The sequence below is a fragment of the Heterodontus francisci genome, chromosome 4 (genome assembly GCF_036365525.1).
Source record: "Heterodontus francisci isolate sHetFra1 chromosome 4, sHetFra1.hap1, whole genome shotgun sequence".
Classification (NCBI taxonomy): domain Eukaryota; kingdom Metazoa; phylum Chordata; class Chondrichthyes; order Heterodontiformes; family Heterodontidae; genus Heterodontus; species Heterodontus francisci.
The window spans coordinates 134,923,682-134,948,462 of record NC_090374.1 but is presented as its reverse complement, the minus strand read 5'-3'; the positions used below and the strand labels follow the sequence as shown (position 1 = coordinate 134,948,462).

General features: G+C 42.7%; 1 protein-coding gene across 3 annotated transcripts in view; it reads right to left on the bottom strand.

Moving 5' to 3' along the window:
- The window catches only part of kank1a (KN motif and ankyrin repeat domains 1a), a 415,056-nt gene that overhangs the window by 272,904 nt on the left and 117,371 nt on the right, over positions 1–24,781 (bottom strand). For 2 of the 3 annotated variants that reach the window (XM_068030198.1, XM_068030197.1), the window contains exon 2: positions 1,650–1,790. The exons of the other annotated variant lie outside the window; for it this stretch is intronic. The gene's annotated coding sequence lies outside the window, so the exon portion shown is untranslated. The remainder of the gene's footprint in view (positions 1–1,649; positions 1,791–24,781) is intronic. 3 annotated transcript variants of the gene reach the window in all.

The window sequence follows — 24,781 nt, the reverse complement described above, 5'->3', positions numbered from 1 at the left end:
GAAACATTAACTCTGTTTCTCTCTCCACAGATTCTGCCTGACCTGCTGAGTATTTCCAGCATTTCTTGTTTTTATTTCATATTTCCAGTCTTTTGATCTTTCAGCAAAAGCTTAAAGATGTACCAGATCTTAAACAAGTACAGAAGCAGAGAAACAGGGGAGGAGAGGAAAGAACAAAAGGGAGGGTCTGAGATAGGTCAGGAGGGCTGGAGAGATTAAATGATAAAAGGAATAATGGGGCAAGCCAAAAAGGAGTAGTAATGGGACAAGTGGAGAAACAAAAGATGGGTTTCGAAGAACTATAAATGGCAATCGCAGAATACCAGCAGCTGCTGTCTGAAAAGAAAAGTGAACAGTGCTTATGATCTGAAATTGTTGAACTCAACGTTGAATGCAGAAGGCTGCAAAGTGCCTAAATCAAAAGATGAGGTACTGTTCCTTGAACTTTGTTATAACAGTCCAGGCCGATAAGGACAGAGAGGTCAGAGTGGGAGTAGGATGGAGAATTAAATGATGCTAATTGGCTTGTTGAGTATTTCCAGCACTTAGTCTTATTTCAGATTTCCAGCAGCTGCAATATTTTGCTTTTGTTTTAAAGTCCTAGAAAGTGCATAATGCAAGAGTAATAGAAGACTGTAAAACTGATTAAAAGCACATCTGATTTTAAGAATTGCTATTCCTCCTGTCTGCATATTTTACAAAGGCCATCACCTTCTAACCTCTTCTTGCACTGTCCAGCATACAGTAAAAGTTAAGCATTCAGTTTTTAAAAAATCTAACTGTGCTGCAGATATCAATAAACAATAAAAAGGACAGAATGAAGTGACCATTTATATTCCTCGATAATTTTGGCCACTTTAAGGCCTTGCAACTTGTGTCAACAAGAACGTAAAACTAACCACAAAAAAGTCTTAATGCAATGCCACAAAATGTGCTAGGTCGAATGATTATTTTTTTTAATCCACCAGCTGGAAACCTGAATATTAAACTGGTGGAGATGAACCACTCAAACCTTGCAAGCTCCGAACTCTGCCTGCTGACCTTGAGCACTGTAGGTGTTCATTGGTTTAATTGATCTGTGCTTGATTGTGTTAGTCTGTTTACTGATCGATGCTCACTAAGCTTAATGACTTAAGCCTGAGGGGGAGCTCTTAAGAGTTTAGAGAGCTTTGCAGAAAGAACAGAGATCTCCCTCAAAGAAATTCAGCTGCATTGTCACCTGCAGGTTTAGTGAATCAGCATCCACCTCTTCAAACCAGAAGCTTCAGGACCAAAGGATCACTGAAATCAGCCTGAAGCCAGCTGAGTCGCCAACCTCCACAGACTGTATACCCCTTTTATTTCTTTGGACTCTAATTTGACTAATCTTCCCCACTCTGTAACCTTTGTGTGTGGGATGTGTGTGTGTCTGTGTGTTTGAACGTTGGAGCATATTTTATTAATTTTACTCCGATTGGTTTAAGTACAATAAAGTTAACCACAGGAACACCTGTCTGATTGGCTCTTGTTATGATCATGGCGCATAAACAGTTAAACACTCACTGAATTGGCAAGTATATCCACTTAAAAAAAGAAAGCAGTATGTTGTGGTCAAACAAAGACGCCTCCTCACTGGATCATAACAGTAATGAATAAGACTTAAAACTTACCTCACAGGAGTTACAGCCCACAAGGATCTGCTGCACAAATGTTTTTTCACTGCAGATCTTTCCAGAGGAAACCCCCGAATGGACTGAAAGCTTTTTTATTGCAATAAATGCAAACAAAGATATTGTAAAGCTCCCAAATGCCTTTAAAAAAGAAAAAAAAAGACATTGTTAGAAGTTATGAGACTCTAATCGAATCCAGTCACAAAAATTCTTTGAGCCCTATGGGTTAAATGTTGTGGACGATGACAACAAAAAATTTCCAAAGACTTCGATCAGTTCACTGCATGAGTTTGGAGAAGGTGGCCAAGTGTCCAGATCATAAACTGGACAATAATCCAACATTATCAAGTGGCCCAAGGTGTTTAAAATCTTGCATATACACCTCTTGTGAGCTATTCTTATTCAGGTGGGGTGAAGTGGGCGAAGCGGCGAGGGGTAAGGGGAAGAGGAGTCCCCAAAGTCAGATCAAAATGTTCACAAGTACATTGTTGTTTCTAAATAATGAATTTGTTTTACACAAATCTGGAATGGTGCTATTGTAGATTAGATCACACCACTAGTTTAGCAGGAAATGTGAAATGTTTTCTTTTCTAAACCTTTTCTCTGGTAATTAATTTTGGTCTGGCTAGTACAAAAAATGACTGGATTGGTATAAAATCAGTATCATGCATTTATTCAACGTCTAACTTTACTTCAAATAGGCACGTTAAAAGGCGTCACCCAGTAGCAGAACACAAAATGTCCACGGTTCCAAGAGTTTGCTGACCCAATATACAAGCTATGCCAGTTTTTACCTGGGTTGCAAGTACATTTTGTCGAGCGCAAGAATTATGCAGGCAGAGAGCTAGCCGCCTTAAAGTGGCGGCTTCTGCAAACGCAGGGTTAAAATTTTCAGATAATTAATTTGAAGTCATTAACTTTAGATATGAGGTCTTCAGAGCTTCATGCATTTTAAATATATATTTCAGCACCCCTTTTGGCCCCTACTCATTACTTAAGTTAATACTAAGTCAGTTGCTAACCCAGCAGGATTAGCATAGATAGAACTACTCTATTGTTTTGGTTAAGCTTCCGGTGTACAGTGCTCATGGCCAAGAGTTAGATATTCACACTGCTTGGAGTGGTTGTAAGCAGAGTGCATCGCTAACTGTGTGTACAGTTCGGACGTTAGTATAGGTCAGAATTCAGGGGTGCGGAGTGAGAGGGTGCCGCTCTGTGCCTCCAATAGTCTGAGAGACAGACAGACAGAGAGAGAGAGAGAGAGAGAGAGAGAGATAGAGACAGAGAGAGAGAGAGAGAGTGATAGATAGATAAGAGATAAGTTCAATCTAGCTATAATTTAAACTCGATCAAGTAATTAGATAAAAGGCTAAAACTCTGCAAGCTAAGTTGATAAAATAAGTAGACTAAAGAAAACAAGGTTAGATAGGGATGGCTGTGCATGTGGTGTGGCACAATTACAACACATTGGAGTTTGTAGTCAGCATTGTGATCCCAAACAACTGTATCCTCAGTAACTGTTTCAATCTCAAGGAACTTCAGCTCACAGTCATTGCAGACATGGTAAAAAGACAGAATTAAAAGCTCTTTATCTGAATGAATGCAGCATTCGGAACAAAATGAATGAATCAATAGCACACACAGAAATAAATGAATATATGATAGGATAGTCATTAGAGATGCAGCTGCAAGGTGAGCAAGGTTGGGAACTGAATATTCAAGGGCATTTGACATTTCAGAAGGATCGGAAGAAAGGAAAAGAAGCGGTTAATAAAGGATGAGATCAGCAGTGAGAAATGATCTTCGCTTGGAATGTCAAGATGTAGAATCAATTTGGGTCAAGATAAGAAATAGCAAAGAAGTCACTGCTGGGTGTAGCTTATAGATCCTCTAATAAGAGCTGCACTGTAGGACAGAGTATAAATGAAAAAATAGTCGGGGCTTGTAAGAAAAGTACTGCAATAATTGCAGACAATCTTAATCTTCATATCGTTTGGACGAATCAAATTGGTAGCCTGGAGGATAAATTCACAGTGTATTCAGGGCAGTTTCTAAGAAAAATATGTGCTGGAACCAACCAGGGAGCAGGCCAGTTTTGACTTGTTAATGTGTAATGAGACAGGATTAATTAATGATCTCATAGCAAAGGATCCTCTAGGCAAGACTGATCATAACATGAAGAATTTCACATTCAGTTTGAGGTTGAGAAATTTAGGTCTGAAACTAGTGTTTTAAACTTAAATTAAGGCAATTACAAGGGTATGAGGACAGAGAAAAAAAAGTTAAAAGGCAAGACAGTAGAGAAGCAGTGGCAGATATTTAAAAGGAGATATTTCTAACTTTCAACTAAAATGTATTCCATTGAGAAAGAAAAAGACTTCAAGAAGGATGCACCATCCATGGCTAACTAAGGAAGTTAAGGATGGTATCAAATTGATAGAAAATTGATAGAGTATAAAAATTGACAACTCATGCTGCAGCTGTACAGAACTTTAGTTAGGCCACACTTAGAATATTGCGTGCAATTCTGGTCACCACACTACCAGAAGGACGTGGAGGCTTTGGAGAGGGTACAGAAAAGGTTTGCCAGGATGTTGCCTGGTCTGGAGGGCGTTAGCTATGAGGAGAGGTTGGAAAAACTCGGATTGTTTTCACTGGAACGACGGAGGTGGAGGGGCGACATGATAGAGGTTTACAAAGTTATAAGCGGCATGGACAGAGTGGATAGTCAGAAGCTTTCTCCCAGGGTGGAAGAGTCAGTTACTAGGGGACATAGGTTTAAGGTGCGAGGGGCAAAGTTTAGAGGGGATGTGCGAGGCAAGTTCTTTACACAGAGTGTGGTGAGTGCCTGGAACTTGTTGCCGGGGGAGGTGGTGGAACCAGGTACCATAGAGACGTTTAAGAGGCATCTTGACAAATACATGAATAGGATGGGAATAGAGGGATACGGACCCCGGAAGTGCAGAAGGTTTTAGTTTAGGCAGGCATCAAGATCGGCGCAGGCTTGGAGGGCCAAATGGCCTGTTCCTGTGCTGTACTGTTCTTTGTTCTTGTTTTGTTGAAAACATGTACAATGCTGCAAAGATTAGTGGTAGGCCAGAAGATTGGGAAAATTTTAGAAACCAAATGATGGCTAAAAAAAAAAAAAGCAAGAAATTAGAGTATGAGTGTAAACTAGCAAGAAATATAACAGACTGCAAAATCTTCTGCAAGTATATAAAAAAGTAGCTAAAGTAATCATTGGTCCCTTAGAGGATGAGACTGGGGAATTAAGAATGGGAAACAAGGAAATGGCAGAGACTTTGAACAAGTATTTTTTTAAATCAGTCTTCAAGACACAAAAAGCATCCCAAGAAGAGTAAAAAACCAAGAGGCAAAAGGAAGGGAGGAACATATATCAATTACTATTAGGAACATAAAACAATTACTATTCGAGAAAAAAGTACTAGGAAAACTAATGGGACTAAAGGCTGACAAATCCCCTGCATCCAAGTGTCTTAAAAGAAGTAGCTGTAGAGATACTGGAAGCAATGGTTGTAATCTTCCACAATTTCCTGGATTCTGGAAAGGTTCCAGCAGATTGGAAAACTGCAAAATGTCACACCACTATTCAAGAGAGGGAACTATAGGTCAGTTAGCCTAACATCTGTCATTGGGAAAATGCTAGAATCCATTAAGGATGTAGTAGCAAGACATTCAGAAAATCATAAAACCATGTTGACTCTGCCTGATTATGAAAGGGAAATAGTGTTTGACAAATTTATTCAAGATCTTTCAGGATGTAACAAGCAGGGTGGGCACAGGGAAACCAGTAGATGTAGCGTGCTTGGATTTCCAAAAGGCATTCGATAAGATGCCACATAAATGGTTATTACACGAGATAAAAAATCATGGTGTTGGGGCTAATATATGAGCACGGATAGAGGATTGACTAACTAACAGGAAACAGAGTCGGGATAAATGGGGTATTTTCAGGTTGGAAAACTGTAGCTAATGGAATGCCAGAGGGATCAGTGCTGGGACTTCAACTACTTACAATCTATATTAATGACTTTGACTGGAGTGTAGAATAGCCAAATTTGCTGATGACAAAGATAGGTAGGAAAGTAACTTGTGAAGAGGACATAGGGGACTACAAAGGGATATAGATAGGTTAAGTGAGTGAGCAAAGACCTGGCAGGAAGAATAAAAAAAGCAGCATTTTATCCAAATGGTGAGAGATTGCAGAGCTCTGAGATAGAGAGATCTGGGTGTCCTAGTGCATGAATCGCAAAAGGTTAGTATGCAGGTACAGCACATAATTAGGAAAGCTAATAGAACGTCATCATGTATCGCGAGCGGAATTGAATACAAAAGTAGGGAGATTGTGCTTCAGCTATACAGGGCATTGGTGAGACTACATCTGGAGTACTGTGTACAGTACTAGTCTCCTTATTTAAGGAAGGATGTAAATGCATTAGAGGCAGTAGAGAGAAGGTTTACTAGCCTAATACGCAGAGTGGGCGGGCTGTCTTACGAGGAAAGATTGGACAGGCTAGGCTTGTATCCGCTGGAATTCAGAAGAGTAAGAGGCGACTTGATTGAAACACAAGATCCTGAGGAGTTTTGACGGGGTGGATGTGGAAAGAATGTTTCCCCTTGTGGGAGAATCTAGAACTAGGGGTCGCCCATTTACAACAAAGACAAGGAGAAATGTTTTCTCTGAGGGTCGTGAGTCTTTGGAATTCTCTTCCTCAAAAGGCGGTGGAAGCAGAGTCTTTGACTATTTTTAAGGCAGAGGTAGGTAGATTCTTGATAAGCAAGGGGATGGAAGGTTATTGGGGGTAGGTGGAAATGTGGAGTGAACATATTGAATGGCGGAACAGGCTCGAAGTGCCCAGTGGCCTACTCCTGCTCCTAATTCGCATGTTCATAGAATGAAAGCCAGCTCACCAGCAGGTACTAGATTCACAAATGATATGGCAAGTAGCTGCAATGCAGCCTGATCCTGTTCATGTTTAATTAGCTGAACTTTCAAAACTAAAATGTATGGCTTCAAAGGAGGTTCAGGCCTGACCCTCTGCATTGTCTGTATTTGAATAAAGCAAAAAACTGTCAATTTTATGTAGTTATGAAAGATCTAGATTTTACTGGACTTTGTTCAGATATACAAAGATCAAGATGGGTTCCTGCTTGGTTGACTTGATTTCATTTGGCAGCTAGTCAGAGGCTAGCAGAGATTCAACTACATCTTCGACTCAGTGGTTAACATTTTGACACTGAATTGAACAACTATTTTGAAGATCAAATTGATGTTGAGCAGTTGCTCACATGATGCATCGCTATTGACATTTATAATGTTATGAATGCTGGACATTTTAACATGATTATGTATTAAAAATTGAGATTTTTAAAAGTTCAAGATGGAGTGAGGAAGGTCATGTGACTTCACATCCAATCTCCAAAAGGACAAGACTTGATTACCAATACAACAGAGAACACAGATCAAAGACTTTCCATTGAAAACAGACAATGCAGCATTAACATATTGTTTGCCTTTGCTCCGTGACCTTTTGGTCAGCTATGTGGCCTGGTCCAATCTGCACCTTCTCCTTTGTTATCTCTTGCCCAACCCCCACCTCACTTGTTTACAATCTGTGACTTTTCTAATATTTGTCAGTTCCGAAGAAGGGTCACTGACCCGAAACGTTAACTCTGCTTCTCTTTCCACAGATGCTGCCAGACCTGCTGAGTGAATCCAGCATTTCTTGTTTTTGTTTCAGATTTCCAGCATCCGCAGTATTTTGCTTTTATTATAATGCAGGGTTACCACCTGAAGAACAATGGGTTTTGCCCTCCCAGACTTTTGGGTTGTAAAACCAAGAGTCAGTAATTTGGAAGATGTAACTGGCCTCAATGCAGCCCAGCCTCTACCAGTCATGGATGAGCTGGACATACAGCCAACCAAATCGGAACTCAGTGATGCCATTGATTCTCTAGCCAGCAGAAAAGCCCCTGGGAAGGACAGCATTACCCCTGAAATAATCAAGAGTGCCAAGCCTGCTATACTCTCAGCACTACATGAACTGCTATGCCTGTGCTGGGACAAGGGAGCAGTACCTCAGGACATGCGCGATGCCAATATCATCACCCTCTATAAAAACAAAGGTGACCACGGTGACTGCAACAACTACCGTGGAATCTCCCTGCTCAGCATAGTGGGGAAAGTCTTTGCTCGAGTCGCTCTGAACAGGCTCCAGAAGCTGGCCGAGCGCGTCTACCCTGAGGCACAGTGTGGCTTTCGTGCAGAGAGATCGACCGTTGACATGCTGTTCTCCCTTCGTCAGATACAGGAGAAATGCCGTGAACAACAGATGCCCCTCTACATTGCTTTCATTGACCTCACCGAAGCCTTTGACCTCGTCAGCAGGCGTGGTCTCTTCAGACTACTAGAAAAGATTGGATGTCCACCAAAGCTACGAAGTATCATCACCTCATTCCATGACAATATGAAAGGCACAATTCAACATGGTGGCTCCTCATCAGAGCCCTTTCCTATCCTGAGTGGCGTGAAACAGGGCTGTGTTCTCGCACCTACACTTTTTGGGATTTTCTTCTCCCTGCTGCTTTCACATGCGTTCAAGTCCTCTGAAGAAGGAATTTTCCTCCACACAAGATCAGGGGGCAGGTTGTTCAACCTTGCCCGTCTAAGAGCGAAGTCCAAAGTACAGAAAGTCCTCATCAGGGAACTCCTCTTTGCTGACGATGCTGCTTTAACATCTCACACTGAAGAGTGTCTGCAGAGTCTCATCGACAGGTTTGCGGCTGCCTGCAACGAATTTGGCCTAACCATCAGCCTCAAGAAAACGAACATCATTGGGCAGGACGTCAGAAATGCTCCATTCATCAATATTGGCGACCACGCTCTGGAAGTGGTTCAAGAGTTCACCTACCTAGGCTCAACTATCACCAGTAACCTGTCTCTCAATGCAGAAATCAACAAGCGCATGGGAAAGGCTTCCACTGCTATGTCCAGACTGGCCAAGAGAGTGTGGGAAAATGGCGCACTGACACGGAACAGAAAAGTCAGAGTGTATCAGGCCTGTGTCCTCAGTACCTTGCTCTATGGCAGCGAGGCCTGGACAACGTATGTCAGCCAAGAGCGATGTCTCAATTCATTCCATCTTCGCTGCCTCCGGAGAATACTTGGCATCAGGTGGCAGGACAGTATCTCCAACACAGAAGTCCTCGAGGCGACCAACATCCCCAGCTTACACACACTACTGAGTCAGCTGCGCTTGAGATGGCTTAGCCATGTGAGCCGCATGGAAGATGGCAGGATCCCCAAAGACACATTGTACAGTGAGCTCGCCACTGGTATCAGACCCACCGGCCGTCCATGTCTCCGCTTTAAAGACGTTTGCAAATGCGACATGAAATCCTGTGACATTGATTACAAGTCGTGGGAGTCAGCTGCCAGCGTTCGCCAGAGCTGGTGGACAGCCATAAAGGCGGGGCTAAAGCGTGACGAGTCGAAGAGACTTAGTAGTTGGCAGGAAAAAAGACAGAGGCGCAAGGGGAGAGCCAACTGTGTAACAGCCCCGACAAAACAAATTTCTCTGTAGCACCTGTGGAAGAGCCTGTCACTCTAGAATTGGCCTTTATAGCCACTCCAGGCGCTGCTTCACAAACCACTGACCACCTCCAGGCGCTTATCCATTGTCTCTCAAGATAAGGAGGCCAAAGAAGAAAAATGTACCAGACAACTATTAATACCTGGGAATAATGGAAGGGCCAAGTGGCTCTGTGCAACCAGACTTCTGGACTCTGCATACTGGAATAGAGCAATAAGCTATTGACTTTTGAGCCCAGATAAATTTAACAGATTTTCTGAAGGCAGGCAGGCTATAAGAAAGGAAGACAACCAGTGGTGACGGAGTGAGACGCAGAGAGAGAACACCTGTCAGAATCCGGATACAGCTAAAAGGTTGCAAAGACTTGAACCCGTTTTTTGAAAGTTGAAGCTTGCGGAGACGACGACCAGCAGGATCACCAAGAAACACCGCCGGAGTTTTGAAAAAAAAGTCAACAGTGACATAACAGGAAAGCTGCAAGGTGATTGGTTGTTGACTAACAGCTGTTAGGGAATAACTCAAAATAGCTCGGTAAGTAAGTAAAGTAAAGAGAAAGGTCTACAGTTCTTTAAGTAGTGTTTTTTTCAGGGAATCTAGGTTCCTAGTGTAAATAATTTAATTTTTGGGTAATTTAAGGGAGTAAAAAGAGTGAAAAAAAAACAGTGACATCACAGGAAAACCGCAAGTTCATTGGTTGGTAAGTAACTGCTAATTTGAATTACCTATTGTAAATTGATTTCAGATTAAAGGTGAATAGGCGAAATATTTACAGATTAAAAACAAAAGACCAGCCAGAAATTTAAATAAACAAATTAAAATCTAATTAAATAAAATAGAGATGCAGGGCCAGGCGACGTGTTGTACCTGCATGATGTGGGAGCTGGTGGTCCCCATTGTGGTTCCTAGTGACCACATCTGTAGCAAGTGTTGGCTGCTGGAGGAACTCCGGCTCACAGCTGATGAGCTGGAGTCTGAGCTACAAACACTGCGACACATCAGGGAGGGGGAGTGTTACCTGGACGCTGTGTTTCAGGAAACAGTCACACCCCTTAGATTAACTACCTTGAATTCGGCCAGTGGTCAGGGACAGGAGGGTGTGACTATGAGTGAGGCAGGTAGAGGGATCCAGGAAGTAGTGGTGCAGGAGCCTCAGCCCTTGTCCAACAGGTTTCAGATTCTTGCTCCCTGTGTGGACGAGAGCAGGGACTGTAGGGAGGATGAGCAAACTGACCACAGCACCGTGGTACAGGGAGCCATTCAAGTGAGGGGAGAAAAGAGAAATGTAGTCGTAATCGGGGATGGTATAGTTAGGGGCATAGACACTGTTCTATGGCCAGGATGGAGAGTTCCGAAGGCTGCGTTGCCTACCTGGTGACAGGGTTCAGGATATCTCATCTGGGCTGCAGAGGAACTTGGAGTGGGACAGGAACGATCCAGTTGTCATGGTTCACGAAGGTACCAACGATATAGGTAGAACGAGAATAGAGGTTCTGCTGAGGGAACATGAGCAACTAGGGGCTAAATTAAAAAGCAGAACCAAAAAGGTAATAATCTCCGGATTACTACTTGAGCCACGAGCTAACTGGCATAGGGTCAATAAGATTAAAGAGGTAAATGCATGGCTCAAAGATTGGTGTTGGAAAAATGGGTTCGAATTCATGGGACATTGGCACCAGTATTGGGGAAGGAGGGAGCTGTTCCGATGGGACGGTCTCCACCTGAAATCAAGCTGGGACCAGAGTCCTGGCGAATCGCATAACTAGGGCTGTAGATAGGGCTTTAAACTAAATAGTGGGGGGAGGGTTCAGATGCATGGGAAATTAGGAAGTCAAATTTAGAGGAGAAGGTAGGAGTGCAGGTTCGTGATGAGGCTGATTGTTACTAGAAAATAAAAGGTAGGGACAGAATGTGTGAACATCATATTGCACAAAGGAATTGTACAAGAGTAGGGAAGTTTGATAATGGAACAAACTTAAAGGCTTTCTTTCTGAATACACGAAGCATTCAGAATAAAATTAATGAGTTAACAGCGCAAATAGAGACGAATGGGTATGATTAAGTGGCTATTACTGAGACATGGTTGCTGGAAAACCAGGTTTGGGAATTGAATATCCAAGGGTACTCAATATTTCGGAAGGACAGGCAGGTCCCCAAACAGTAGTTCCGCAGTGGGGCACAGTATAAACCAGGAAATACTGGGGGCTGGTAAGAAAGGTACGGCAATAATCATGGGTGATTTTAATATGCATATAGACTGGATTAGTCAAATTTGGCAAGGGTAGCTTTGAGGGAGAGTTCATTGAATGTATTAGAGATGGTTTTTTTGGAGCAATATGTTGTGGAACCAACCAGGAAGCAGGCTATTCTAGATTTGGTAATATGTAATGAGGTGGGATTAATTAATGATCTCATAGTTAAGGATCCACTAGGGAAGAGTGATCATAGCATGCGAGAATTTCAAATTCAGTTTGAGGACAAGAAACTGGAGTCCCACACTAGCCTTCTGGAGTTAAACAAAGGTAATTACATAGACATGAGGACAGATTTGGCCCCAGTGGACTGGGTAGGAAGACTAAAAGGTAGGACAGTTGATGAGCAGTGGCAAATGTTTAAGGAGATATTCAATTCCTCCAAACTAAAATATATTCCAGAGAGGAAGAAAGATTGTAAGAGGGGGGGAAAAATCCATGACTAGCAAGGAAGTTAAGGATAACAAAAACAAAAACTAAGGCATACCATATTGCAAAGGCCAGTGGCAGGCTGGAAGATTGGGAAACTTTTAAAGATCAACAAAGGGTTACTAAAATAGTAAGAGAGCAAAAGGTAAATTATGAAAGAAAACTAGCGCAAAATTTCAAAACGGATAGCAAAAGCTTCTGTAAATAGATAAAAGAGAGTATCTAAAGTGAATGTTGGTCCCTTGGAGGATGTAACTGGGGAGTTAATAGTGGGGAACACAGTAATGGCGGAGACACTAAATCAGTATTTTGCCTTATTTTTTTTTTTTTATCAGTGGAGGACACTAGCACCACCCCAATAGCACCAGCTAATGCAGAGGTTATAGAAAGGGAGGAATTTAGAACAATCACCACCACTAGGGAAAAAGTACTGAGCAAACTATTGGAATTGAAGGCAGACAAGTTCCCAGGGCCTGACGGCCTACCTCGTAGGGTCTTAAAGCAAGTGGCAGTGGAGATAGTGGATTCATTGGTTATAATATTCCAAAATTCCATGGATGCGGGAATTCCAGTGGTTTGGAAAAATGCTAATATAACGCCTTTATTCAAAAAGGGAGGGAGGCAGAAAGTAGGAAACTATAGACCAGTTAGTTTAACATCGCTCATTGGGAAATTGGTAGAATCCATTATTAAGGAAGTAATAACAGGACATTTAGAAAGTCAAAACGCAATCCATCAGAGTCAGCATGGTTTTATGAAGGGTAAATCATGTTTGACTAATTTGCTAGAGTTCTTCAAAGCTGCAACAAGCAAAGTGGATAATGGTGATCCTGTAGATGTAGTATATCTGGACTTCCAGAAGGCTTTTGATAAGGTGCCGCACAAAAGGTTAATACACAAGGTAAGATCACATGGGGTTAGGGGCAATTTATTAGCTTGGATAAATGATTGGCGAACCAACAGAAAACAGAGAGTCAGGATATATGGGTCCTTTTCTGGTTGGCAAGATGTACCTAGTGGGGTGCCACAGGTTTCAGTCCTCGGGCCCCAACTAGGTACAATCTATATTAATGACTTGGATGCAGGGATAGAAGGTATTATAGCCAAATTTGCAGATGACACTAAAATTGGTGGGATAGTAAGTTGTAATGAAGAAATTTACAAATGGATATGGATAGGTTAGGTGAACGGGCCAAAATTTGGCAGATGGACCTTAACGTGGATAAGTGTGAGGTTATCCATTTTGGTCGAAAGAATAGAAAGGCAAATTATCTAAATGGAGAGAAACTTCAGAGTACTTTGGCGCAGAGGGATCTGGGTGTCCTTGTGCATGAATTACAGAAAACTAGTATGCAGGTACAGCAGGTAATAAGGAAGGCAAATGGAATGTTGGAATTTATTGCTAAAGGAATAGAACATAAAAGTAGGGAAGTATTGCTGCAACTGTACAAGGCATTAGTGAGACCACACCTGGAGTATTGCATAAGTTTTGGTCCCCTTACTTGAGGAGGGATGTAGTTGCATTGGAGGCAGTTCAGAGGAGGTTCACTAGATTGATTCCAGAGATGAGAGGTTTGTCTTATTAAGAGAGATTGAGCAATTTAGGCCTTTACTCTCTAGAGTTTAGAAGAATGCGAGGAGATCTAATTGAGGTATACAAGATAATTAAGAGGATTGACAAAGTAGACAGAGAGGATGTTTCCTCTTGTGGGGGCAATCTAGAACGAGAGGTCATAGTTTTAGGATAAGGGATAGCAGATTTTAAACAGAGATGAGGTGAAATTACTTCTCTCAAAGGGTCGAGAGTCTGTGGAATTCACTACCCCAGAGTGCGGTCGATGCCGGGATATTGAGTAAATCTGCTGAGATAGACAGATTTTTAATTAGCAATGGGTTGAAGTGTTATAGAGAACGGACAGGAAAGTGGAGTTGAGGCCGAGATGAGATCAGCCATGATTGTATTGAATGGCGGAGCAGGCTCGAGGGGCTGAATTGCCACTCCTGCTCCTAGTTCCTTTGTTCTTCAAGTCAAGTGCTCGGAGAAGTGAGAGAAGACGACATTTTTGAAAAGGACTGGGAGATCCAACCCATTACAACTGGGAAGAGTTTAGGACTTTTAAGTGCAAAGAATTTTGCCATCAAAAAAAGGACTGTGTAACCCAAGTGTGGTGTGAGGTTTTCAAATATTTTAATAATTAAAGAAAATACCTTTGTAATTTGGGTTATCAGCAACTTAATGTGCTATTCGGTTAATTGGGGATATCTCTATATAATAAAAGCTTTAAAATGTGAAATCATCTTGTGTAATCCTTGAAATTGGTCTGGGGTTCATATCTCATTTTTCATGTTAACAATCTCAGATTGTAACATGTAGTAACATTTATAGAAAACAATAAATATACAGTTTGTATTCAATACTGTTTATTTATTCATTTAGTCTATGTATAATTATTAAAACTCAAATTTGAGTACATTTCTTTTCAACTTATATTCCATTAAAAATTCATTATCAAGTTTATATACAGTGGACGTAGAAATTTATAATACAAATGTAAAAGAACTTCAAAATGGCAACTGACTTGTATCTGAGAACCCTGGTCTAATTATGCTCTGCGCCCCAACCTCACTTTACCAATGAATACACTTGGTCTTGTGTGTAATGCAACAGAAACTTGACCTGGGTTGGAGGCAGTTCAGGGGAGGTTTACTAGATTGATACCTGGAATGAGCGGGTTGTCTTATGAGGAAAGGTTGCACAGACTGGCTTGTTTTCACTGGAGTTTAGAAGAGTGAGGGGAGACTTGATTGAAGTATACAAGATCCTGAACAGTCTTGACAAGGTGGATGTGGCGAGGATGCTTCCTCTTGTGGGTAAGTTCAGAATGAGGGAGCACTGTTTTAAAATTAGGGGACACCCTTTTAGGACAGAGATGAGGAGAAATATTTTCTCTGAGGGTTGAGAGACTCTGGAACTCTCTGCCTCAGAAGGTGGTGGAGGCAGGAACGTTGAATATTTTTAAAGGTGCAGGTAGATAGATTCTTGCCAGGCAAGGGAATCAAGGGAGTGTGGAATTCGAAACACAAACAACTCAGCCATGATCTTATTGAATGGCGGAGCAGGCTCATGGGGCCGAATGGCCTACTACTGCTCTTAATGCATATGTTTGTAATTTGTGTGTTGATTTTTCAAAACACGGGTCAGGTAAAGTGTCCATTCATTTGACTACCGAAAACAAGGAGGACATATGACAGCATGTGATGCATTTCAGTTCGTCATTCAGAATTCAACAGCTCTTGCATTTCATCCTGGCATCCTGTTACACTTGCTATATATTGGCAGTTAAAAAGGACTCAGTTAGAGTCAATGACACTTTCATGAGCAATTTACTTATTGGGCTTCCCATCTGTAGCTCTTTCCCCTACCTTGCATAACAGAGCACCCAAGAAAGCAGAAATCCTCCCTTTTTACACAATCACTCAAGTCACATGTTTAATAAGCTTCTTCTTATCTGACTTACTGGATGCAATAAGTCTGGCTCAGTTGGTAGCACTCTTGCTTCTTAATCAGAGCTTGTGGGTTTAAGTCCCACTCCAGGACTGGAGCACAAAAATTTAGGCTGAGACTCCAGCACAGTACTGAGTGAGAATGCTGCACTGTCAGAGGTGCCATCTTCTGGCTGAGACATTAAACCAAGGCCTTGCCAACGCTGTCAGGTAAGATCCCATGGTACTATTTCGAAGAGAAGGGAATCATCCCCAGTGCCAATATTTAATCCTCAATCAACATCACACAGACAGATTATCTGGTCAATATTAAATTGCTGTTTGTGGGAGCTTGCTGTGCAAACAGTGGCTGCCGTGGTTCCTAGATTACAACAATGACTATATTTCAAAAGTACTTCAATGCCTGTGAAGTGCTTTGAGTTGTCTGGTGGTTCTTAAAGGCGCTACATAAATGCAAATATTTTTACTCCTGAGATAACCATTTGCGGGGTCCTTTTTTTGACGAAAAAAAACTAACTTCACAAACTCTTTGTAATGCTTTTTACATTAAGTTGTTTTCTAACGAGATCATTTGGTCATTCATACCTTAAATCAATCTACGTTCCATCTCCCAGTGCCTTAAATGTCCATTAGTGTCTTGAGATCCAGGTCCCTTGGCAATTCTTTGCGGACGAAGATTTTGGGAAGATTGTAGTCATCGGTTGCAGGCCCGCTGGTGGCTAGTCAGGCCTATCTGTGACTGCAGATTCTCCCACTGCGGGTAGAAGTGAAGGTGTAGACAATGCTGGGGGAAATTGGATCTATCTTTCTCCTCCTATTCTCTTTCATACTGGTTTTTCGCTCAAAGGTGTCTGTAGACCTCCTGATGTAGCATCTCCAAGCATCACGATCTATGGCCAGTGCTTTTCACTAGCCATCGTCGATGTGGCACACAGAGAGGGACTTCTTCAGGGAGTCCTTGAAACGTTCACATGGTTCCCATCTATTCCTTTTACCCGTGGTCAGCTCTCCATACAACACGACCTTGGGCAGGCGACTGTCGTCTATCCGGGCAATGTAGCCCGCCCAACACAGTCGGCTTTGCAGGAGGATGGCCTCGATGCTGGTGATGTTGGCGGTTTCCAGGACTTGATTGATCGTGATGCGGTCCTGCCAGCGGATCTTGAGAATGCTGCGGAGGCAGCGCTGATGGAAGCACTCTAGAAGGCAAACATGACGGCGGTGTAGGACCCATGACTCGGCGCCATACAGAAGGCTGGTGAGGATTATGGCTTTGTACACTTTGAGTTTGGTCTGTGCTCTGAGGCTGTGGTTGCTCCACACACATTTGTACAGTCTGCTGAATGTTCTGTTTGCTTTTGAAAGCCTATTGTCCACTTCCTTGTCTGTGGTGGCATCAAAACGAGATGCGCTCCCCAAATAAGTATATTGCTTGACGGCATTCAGCTCAGTTCCCTCGATAACAATGCTCGGTGGCCTATATTCTTCTTGGGGTGCAGGCTGATGCAGGACTTCAGTTTTCTTTAAACTGACTTTTAGTCTGAAGAGTTTTGCCACCTGGGAAAAATATGTTGTTATACATTGCAGGTCTAATTGACTGTGGGCCAGGAGAGCACAGTCAGTCATCGGCAAAAAGCAGCTACGGATGAGTTTTCTGGTGTCTTTGTGTGAGCCTGAAGAAGCCTGTGGTTGGAAAGGCCATCAGTCCGGAAGAGTATGTAAACTCCCTCAAGGTCCTCCGTTGCCTGCTGCAGCATCATGCTGAAAAAGATGGTGAATAGGGTGGGGACCAGCACACATCCCTGCTTCACGCCATTGGAGATACAGAAGAGACTCGAGAGGTCGCTGTTTTGCATGACTTGTCCATACTGATTTTTATGAAACTGCTTCACCGTGGCCAGGAACCTGGGTGGGCTTCCAAGTTTTTCAAGGATTTTTCAAAGTACATCTCTGCTCAGTGTTGAATGTTTACGAAAGTGATGTACAGGCCTTGGTATTTGCATTCAGACAATTACAAGAAAAGTACAATGTCTGTGGTGCCTCTGGTCTGAAACCACACTGGCTCTCTGGGATGTTTTATTCTGCAATGGTAGGCACAAGTCAGTTCAGAGGTATTCTAGCCAGGATCTTCCCAGCAATAGAAAGGAGGGTGATCCTACGGTAGTTGGAGCAATCTGATTTTTCGCCTTTGTTTTTGTACAAGGTGATAAGTGCATCACAAAAGATCCCGTGGAATCCTCCCCTGTTCCCAGCAGGCAGTGAAAAACTCTTGGAGCTTGGTATATAGGGCCACTGTGCATCAAGGCTGCGGGTGGAATTCCATTGGCTCCGGGGGCTTTGTTGTTCTTCATCAGGTTGATGGCAGTCAGTTTCCTCCAGAGTTGGGCTCTCATCCAGTTCCTCTTTGACAGGCTGTTGTTGGCAGTATCATGCACTGTGCACTTGGCGCTGAAGAGAGTTTCAAAGTGCTTTGACCAGCGATCCAGGACCGACTCCTTGTCGGTGTGTAGGATCTTGCCATCGGTGCTCCTCAGGGGGTTTTGGGTTTAGCGTGCTGGTCCATAGAAACTTATGTCGCCAGTATCAGCGTACAGTTGAGTTTTTTTTCCACAAATGAGATCCACCAGTCACTTTGGATATCCCTCGGTTTACACTGAAGGGTGCTGCATGCTCGATGGTAGGCTGTCTTTTTCTCTTGGCTGGCCAGCTGAGCTGACCTTTTTATTTTTTAAGCAGATCTTGAATTTTCTTGCCATTTTCATCAAACCAGTCCCTATTTTTCTTGGTGCTGGCTCCAACGACCTCGTTGGAAGTATTCAGTACTGCAGTTTTGTGTTCCCAGAGTTCTTCTGGAGTGGAATCAGCAGTGAGATCAGGAATGTTCCAGTCTAGTCTGTAAGGTTGCTTGATATCTACCTCTGCAAGATGAGTATTGCAGGTTGCTGACTCGAAATTTCATCGATGGGTTGTCTCTAGGCCTGTTTTTGGACTTAGGCTTGAAGTGGAAGTTCAGCTTTCAGCAAACGCGCTAGTGGTCTGTATGACAGTCAGCACTGGTCACGACTCTAGTATGCAGGACGTCCTTTAGGTCACACTGGCGCACCAAGATGTAATCCATCAGGTGCCAGTGTTTAGAGCGGAGATGCATCCATGTGATCTTGAAGCGATCTGTTGTTGAAAGGTGTTGGCTACGGACAGCTGCTTTTCTGCAGAATTCCAAGAGTAAACATCCGTTTTCATTAGTTTCAAACTCCATGGTTTCCAAGTATTCCATTCCGTGCCAAGTTGTCACGGCCCACTCTGGCGTTGAAATTGCCATGGACGACAATTTTGTCCTTGGGAGGGGCATTCTGGAGGAGTTCACGGAGATCTTTGTCAGCGAGGTTAGCAGTCAGGGTTAGAGAATAAACGATGAGGGCTGCATGCTGCTGGTCATGGCGGGGGAGGGGCAGGCACAGGGACATGATGCGTTTGAGGTGGCCGATTGGCAGGCTTGAATGTTTAGTGGCGATAGTCTTCCTCACACAAAGCCGACACTGAAGAGGCATTGTTCACCTTGAGGTCTACCCGACCAATAGCAGGTGTAGCCAGCGTTGTGTTCTGTTAGGCTGCCTTGCTCCGAGAAGCGGGCCTCACTCAGGGCCGCTGTATCAATGTCTAGTCTGGCCATCTCATAGGCCATCTGGAGCTGAGCGTTGTTGGGGCGACTGTTGTCACCAGAGGCGAGCATTGTTCTCATGTTCCAGCAGGCGAGTTTCAGAACTTTTCTTCTTTTCCCATCTTTTGAAGCGAGGTTAGGAGTCCACGTTTCCTTCTCTGTCGTAGTTTGACCGCATTAAGAGATGCCCATCGACCGCAGCAAGGCAACTAGGTGGTAGGGAGACGGGCATTTGTTGAGGCCACCTTTTCGAGGCCTCTCTCTAATTTCGCAGCAAGTAGTGCTGTCCTTCAAAAAGGCTGCTTGGTCACTCAGGGTGCTACCAGGTGATGCCGTCTCTAAGTCATCAAAACAAACAATGTCCTGAACTGCCTGCATGCCGGATTGGAACTGTGGCTGCCAGTGCCATCTTGCACCTGCCATTTTCGCCCCTTGCCCGTCGCTACATGACTTACTTGTTGAGTTATTGTTTGGGTGGATGGATTTCCTTCCTGCCTGCGCAGTGGTGCTTTAAGGTGGAATGCAGTTTGCGCTGACTGACCCTACCCTTTAAGCCTGGAGCTCATCTGTCGTGGCCCAGTGAACTAGGATGGCGGCAGTGAGGTCTCCAAGCCGCTGGTTTGGATTCAGAGTTTCCCTCTCCCAGGTGGGTTGCTGACTAAGGCTTGAACGGACCCTCCTTCCCTTGCTATTTATAGCTGGTATACCAACAACCGTAGTCCGCGCAATATGGTGTGGTACACCTTTGGTCCAGAACATGGTCACTTGAGCCGCTTGGAATCCTGCCACCCGAGCCCTTACCTTAAATCAAGAAAGACATCTGCCCAGGTGGTGACATGTTCATCATTTCTCCCCCCACTACATTTCACCCGTCAGCTGAGACAGTGTACCGGGGTGTGGCGTTTGGAGCCAGCAGTGAGAGCTGGGTATAGATGAGGACTAATGATTCCAGTCCATTCTACAAATTGGATGCAGCTGACTGAAAATACAAGGGTATTACCTCTATCTGAACACCCCATACACCCCAGATCCAGGTAAGCTTTTGCTAATGTGCCCAGAAAATGAAAAGCAAACCCTGTCTCAAGCAACTGCTTTTAGTTACTGGATTTATGCCTTTGTAAAGCCTCACTCCAATTTTAGATAGCGATGGACACACAACAAGCACATAAGAAACATTGTCTCTCCACAGATGCTGCCTGAAAGAATCGTTAGAGTGCAGAAGCCTGCTGAACGTTGCCAGCATTTTCTGATTTTATTTCAGCTTTCCAGCATTTTGCTGGTTTATCAAACCCAAGCTTCTCCTGTCTTCCCTCATAACTAGGGATCAGCCAGGTCACTTTCCTGTGAATTGTCTGCAGTGCCTGAAAGCTGCCCCTATGGCTCAGCCTAGAGCTAGAGTGTAGCTTTGTGCATTCAGTATCTGGTAATGTAGCAAGGTCAGAGGTCAATCAGAAACCCTCCTCATTGTATTTAGTTTAATGGATATACCACAAGCCCAAGTTTCCTGGCCTTGAGAAAGTGGTAGAACAATTGGACATCAGATGGTGGCTTAACTTTAAGCTAGGGAACAAGGTAATTAAAAAATAATTTAGTATAGTCGAGACTATCTAATGTTTGTCCAGTTTGATACGGTATCCCATTACACATACTGTAACCGTAGGGAAATTTTCTTCAAGACTTCCAGAATGTTAATGTACATACAATGCCAAGGGTAAGAGAAAAAGAAAAAAAATCCAATACTTTTCTTAATTTCACTTGAATGAGTGCTTTCATTTCCAATTCAATTTTGGATAGTTTTATCTTCAACATTGAATCATGAATGATTGCTTCTTCAATTTTTGTCAGACTAGCCAATTTTTTTTGGTGAAACAAGTCATGAGATGAGCTTTTCACATAATATTGAACATCAGAATCACAAGACAGTCAGGGATCAAGAGTAACATCGTCTTCAAAATTCTTGTTACCCTCATTAATTCAATTATTTAATTCTAATTCTGGCCAGCTCAAAGCTTCAAGTGAAGGTTCGAGTAATTCAAGTCATCAAGTGCACTATAGTCAGAATGAAGATCAACGTTATCAGTTATCAGAAGTCACTCCCATGTGCTCTGCAGCTTAATCCTCACACAATTCCTCTCTCCTATATGGCAAAAGCAGTTTGCAATGTTGCCGAGAGTCACAAGATCCCAACTTTTGGCAACAAAATTCATGGCAGCCAGTAAACTGCTCAAGAATGCAGTCATGGTTTCAGAAACAACTAGCCTTATTCTAGCCATAAACTTCAGACAGACTTGGCAAAGTTTGCTAACTCAACCATTAATTGGCTGACACTTGAAGCGGTATTCTTTGGAAGACCAACAAGTTCTTCATTTATTAGGCCAAAAATTTCTGGATGCACAGGGGAGTTTTCTTAACAATTAACAGGCTTTTATGCGGAGCTTGAAATTTTCTGCCCAGTGATCGAATGCACTTCTCAAAAATCGTGGGTCATCGAATGTTCAGTACTTTAAACATCTTGGCCACTCATGTTTACTAATGGACAGAAGAGCAACATTTTCAGAACTGTCCATACTGGCAGTAAGAGTCAGATGCTCCTTGCTCAGTTTCCTGCCATTGCACTTCTTGTTATGAAAAGGTGCAAGCTCCCTTTCAAGAAGCTTCTAGAAATGTCTTGTTTCATTGAGGGTAAACACAATTTGAGTTATGGCATGAACCTTTTTTTCTAATCCCATTTCTTGATCCATCCCAATTTGACTTCAGAGAGATTGCTCATTCTGATTTTGTCTGTAATTTTGATGGTTTTCAATGAAATTTGTTCTGAAAGTCTAGGGAGATATTTAATCATAAAACTGAGATGAATGTTCAGTTAATTTGCACATTAGTTAGTTGAAGTGGTTTCATAAATAATGATAAACTGTCATTTGACAGTAAATTCCTTCCATCTTAAAAGCCATCTGCAGTACAGCATACATCAGGTGATATGAATCCAAGAGGCCTTGCAATTAACCAACATCAATACAAATGCCAACTGCAGTCATCCAGCTGTTTGGGGTATGTGTCTTTTTTTTTTAAAGAGATACAGCACTGAAACAGGCCCTTCGGCCCACCGAGTCTGTGCCGACCAACAACCACCCATTTATACTAACCCTGCAGAAATCCCATATCACCTACCTACACTAGGGGCACTTTACAATGGCCAATTTACCTATCAGCCTGCAAGTCTTTGGCTGTGGGAGGAAACCAGAGGGCCCGGCGAAAACCCACGCGGTCACAGGGAGAACTTGCAAACTCCGCACAGGCAGTACCCAGAATCGAACTTGAGTCCCTGGAGCTGTGAGGCTGCAGTGCTAACCACTGCGCCACTGTGCCGTCTTTGGCATACTGAAAAGCACAGCTTCCACACCAAGTTATTTCTTTCAGCAAACATAGTTTGATCCATTCAAAATATTCTTCCTGCAAACCATGTTTTTGTTAAGAATGCATAATGATCTGTATTTCCAAAGCAAGAAAATAAACCATTTTGACAGGGTCAAAAGACAAGTGTGTTTTACAGGTTTCAGTGTCAGTTTCCCTCAGATAGTACTCTCATCATTCAGTCTCAAGACTGTGGGCTCAAGCCCCACACCAAGAGACTTATTTATGCACATATGACGACATCAGTGCGGTACTGAGGGGGTGCTGCATTTACAGAGATGCTGTCTTTCAGATGAGCTATTAAGCCGAGGCTCCCTTCATCGATGAATATAAAAGATTATACAGTATTTTTCCCCAAGAGGAACTGGGAGTTCTCCCAATGCACTGGTTAACATTTCTCCCTCAACTAACAAATTAAAATAAACTGAAATGATCATTCATCTCATGGCTGTGCAGGACCTCATTTCTGCAAACTGGCTGCTGTGTTTATCTACAAAACAGATGTGACTGATCAGAAATAACTAATTGGTTATAAACCACTTTGGAATGTCCCATGGACATGAAAAACACTCTATAAAATGAGTGCCGCCATCTTTCTGTAATAGAAAAGGTTTGAAATCAATAACAAATCATTTTTTTCCTCTTAGATGCGGAAAAAATGCTAATATTCTGGTGAAATCCTTTATTAGAACTCAAAAATCATCTGAGAATCAATTGCTTTTATTCCTACTGAGGCTATTTAAAAAGTTAAAACAAAAATGAAAGAGTTAAATCAGCATGACTTGAATTCAGATAACTTCAGGTGGTCTTCTGGGCTACAATGGATTTGATAGAGGAAAAGATGCAATCTTGAACAAATTTTGACATACGATAGAGAATACATTACCAACTGAGTACATTTTAGGTACATGCTGTAAAAGCTTCAGTCCTAAAGCAGACATTTCGCATCTCTGGCTAAATACCTAATGAAGCTGGATCCAGTAACATTTTGTTGCTATCTGCACCAAAAATAACATATCCTAGAAGGATTAGATATTTTGAATATGAAAGACAGAATAGTAGATTTGAAAATATCAGAAGATACACCAAAATAAATGAAGCGTTCAAACTTAAAATTTTCTAAACATGATCTGCACCACTACACTCCATTCTCAGATTATAAAATCTAGCACCTTTGTGGCTCACGTTGTCCTTCAGCAAATTGATTTCTTTTGTACAAACAAATTTAAGGTAATTTTTCCTTGCAATAGAAATAGAATATTGAGTATGCCTACCATTTAAAATTGTAAAAGGCTACATCCCACTACATTCTCAGTAATACCGCTGGTCTTCTGGGGGAAATCAAGTCCACTGCGATTCTCCCATACATCCATGAGAAACCTCATGTGTCACAACGTTTACATTCAAACTGCTTTTTGAGCTGTTGCAAATCTTGCTGGTTAGTGTGCATGGCATGTTCTCCAAATATTTTACGTCTCAGACTTCAAACTAGCTCCATCATGTAACCAACATACAGAACCTGCCACTAACAGAGACCCAAGGGCGGACAGCTCCCCTGACAAGAGTGCAGGACTCTCATGGAAAAAGGAAAGCACTGATAATATAGCACAATGGAGCTAATCATGGGGGTATTCAGAAAATCTCCCAATTTCCAACAGGGCTAAGTCACTTCTGGAGGCCACAAACTCAACGTTTCACAGTAGCAACTTTACCCAATTTAAGTGAACACTCTTTAAACCATAACTCCCAATCAGTGGCAATGGGACAAGAATGGGAATAAATTCTAAAATATTTATCCTGGTTCATTCAAGTGGAGAAAAGAGTGTGGAAAATTGTCCAATCTGAGACAGTGCCTAACTCCACACTGACTTGACTTTGAGGGATAACTGAAAAGCTTGTCCACTTTGGGTCAATCGAGAACACATAGGGTCGGATTTTGATCTCAGCCTAACATTGGGTTTCATGGCGGAGGCGGGGGCACGGGAGAATTGGAGCAGCAGCAGCTGCTACGGAACCAGACGCTGGGATTGTCGGGCCCAATCTTCCCGGCGGCGGGGCAGCTCGGTGGCAGCCCCTTCACCGCTCTGCGACGGGACCTTGGTTAAATATTTAAAATACCTCTCTGCATACATTACCTTGTCATTTGCCACAATCTCGCCGTCTGTTCCGCATCTTCAGGATGATGTGAAACACACATGCGCCTTTGCTTTCGTTTCCAGGAGAAGCTGGTGCAACGGAGGGGAAGGAGTCACCGCTGCATTTTGAGTA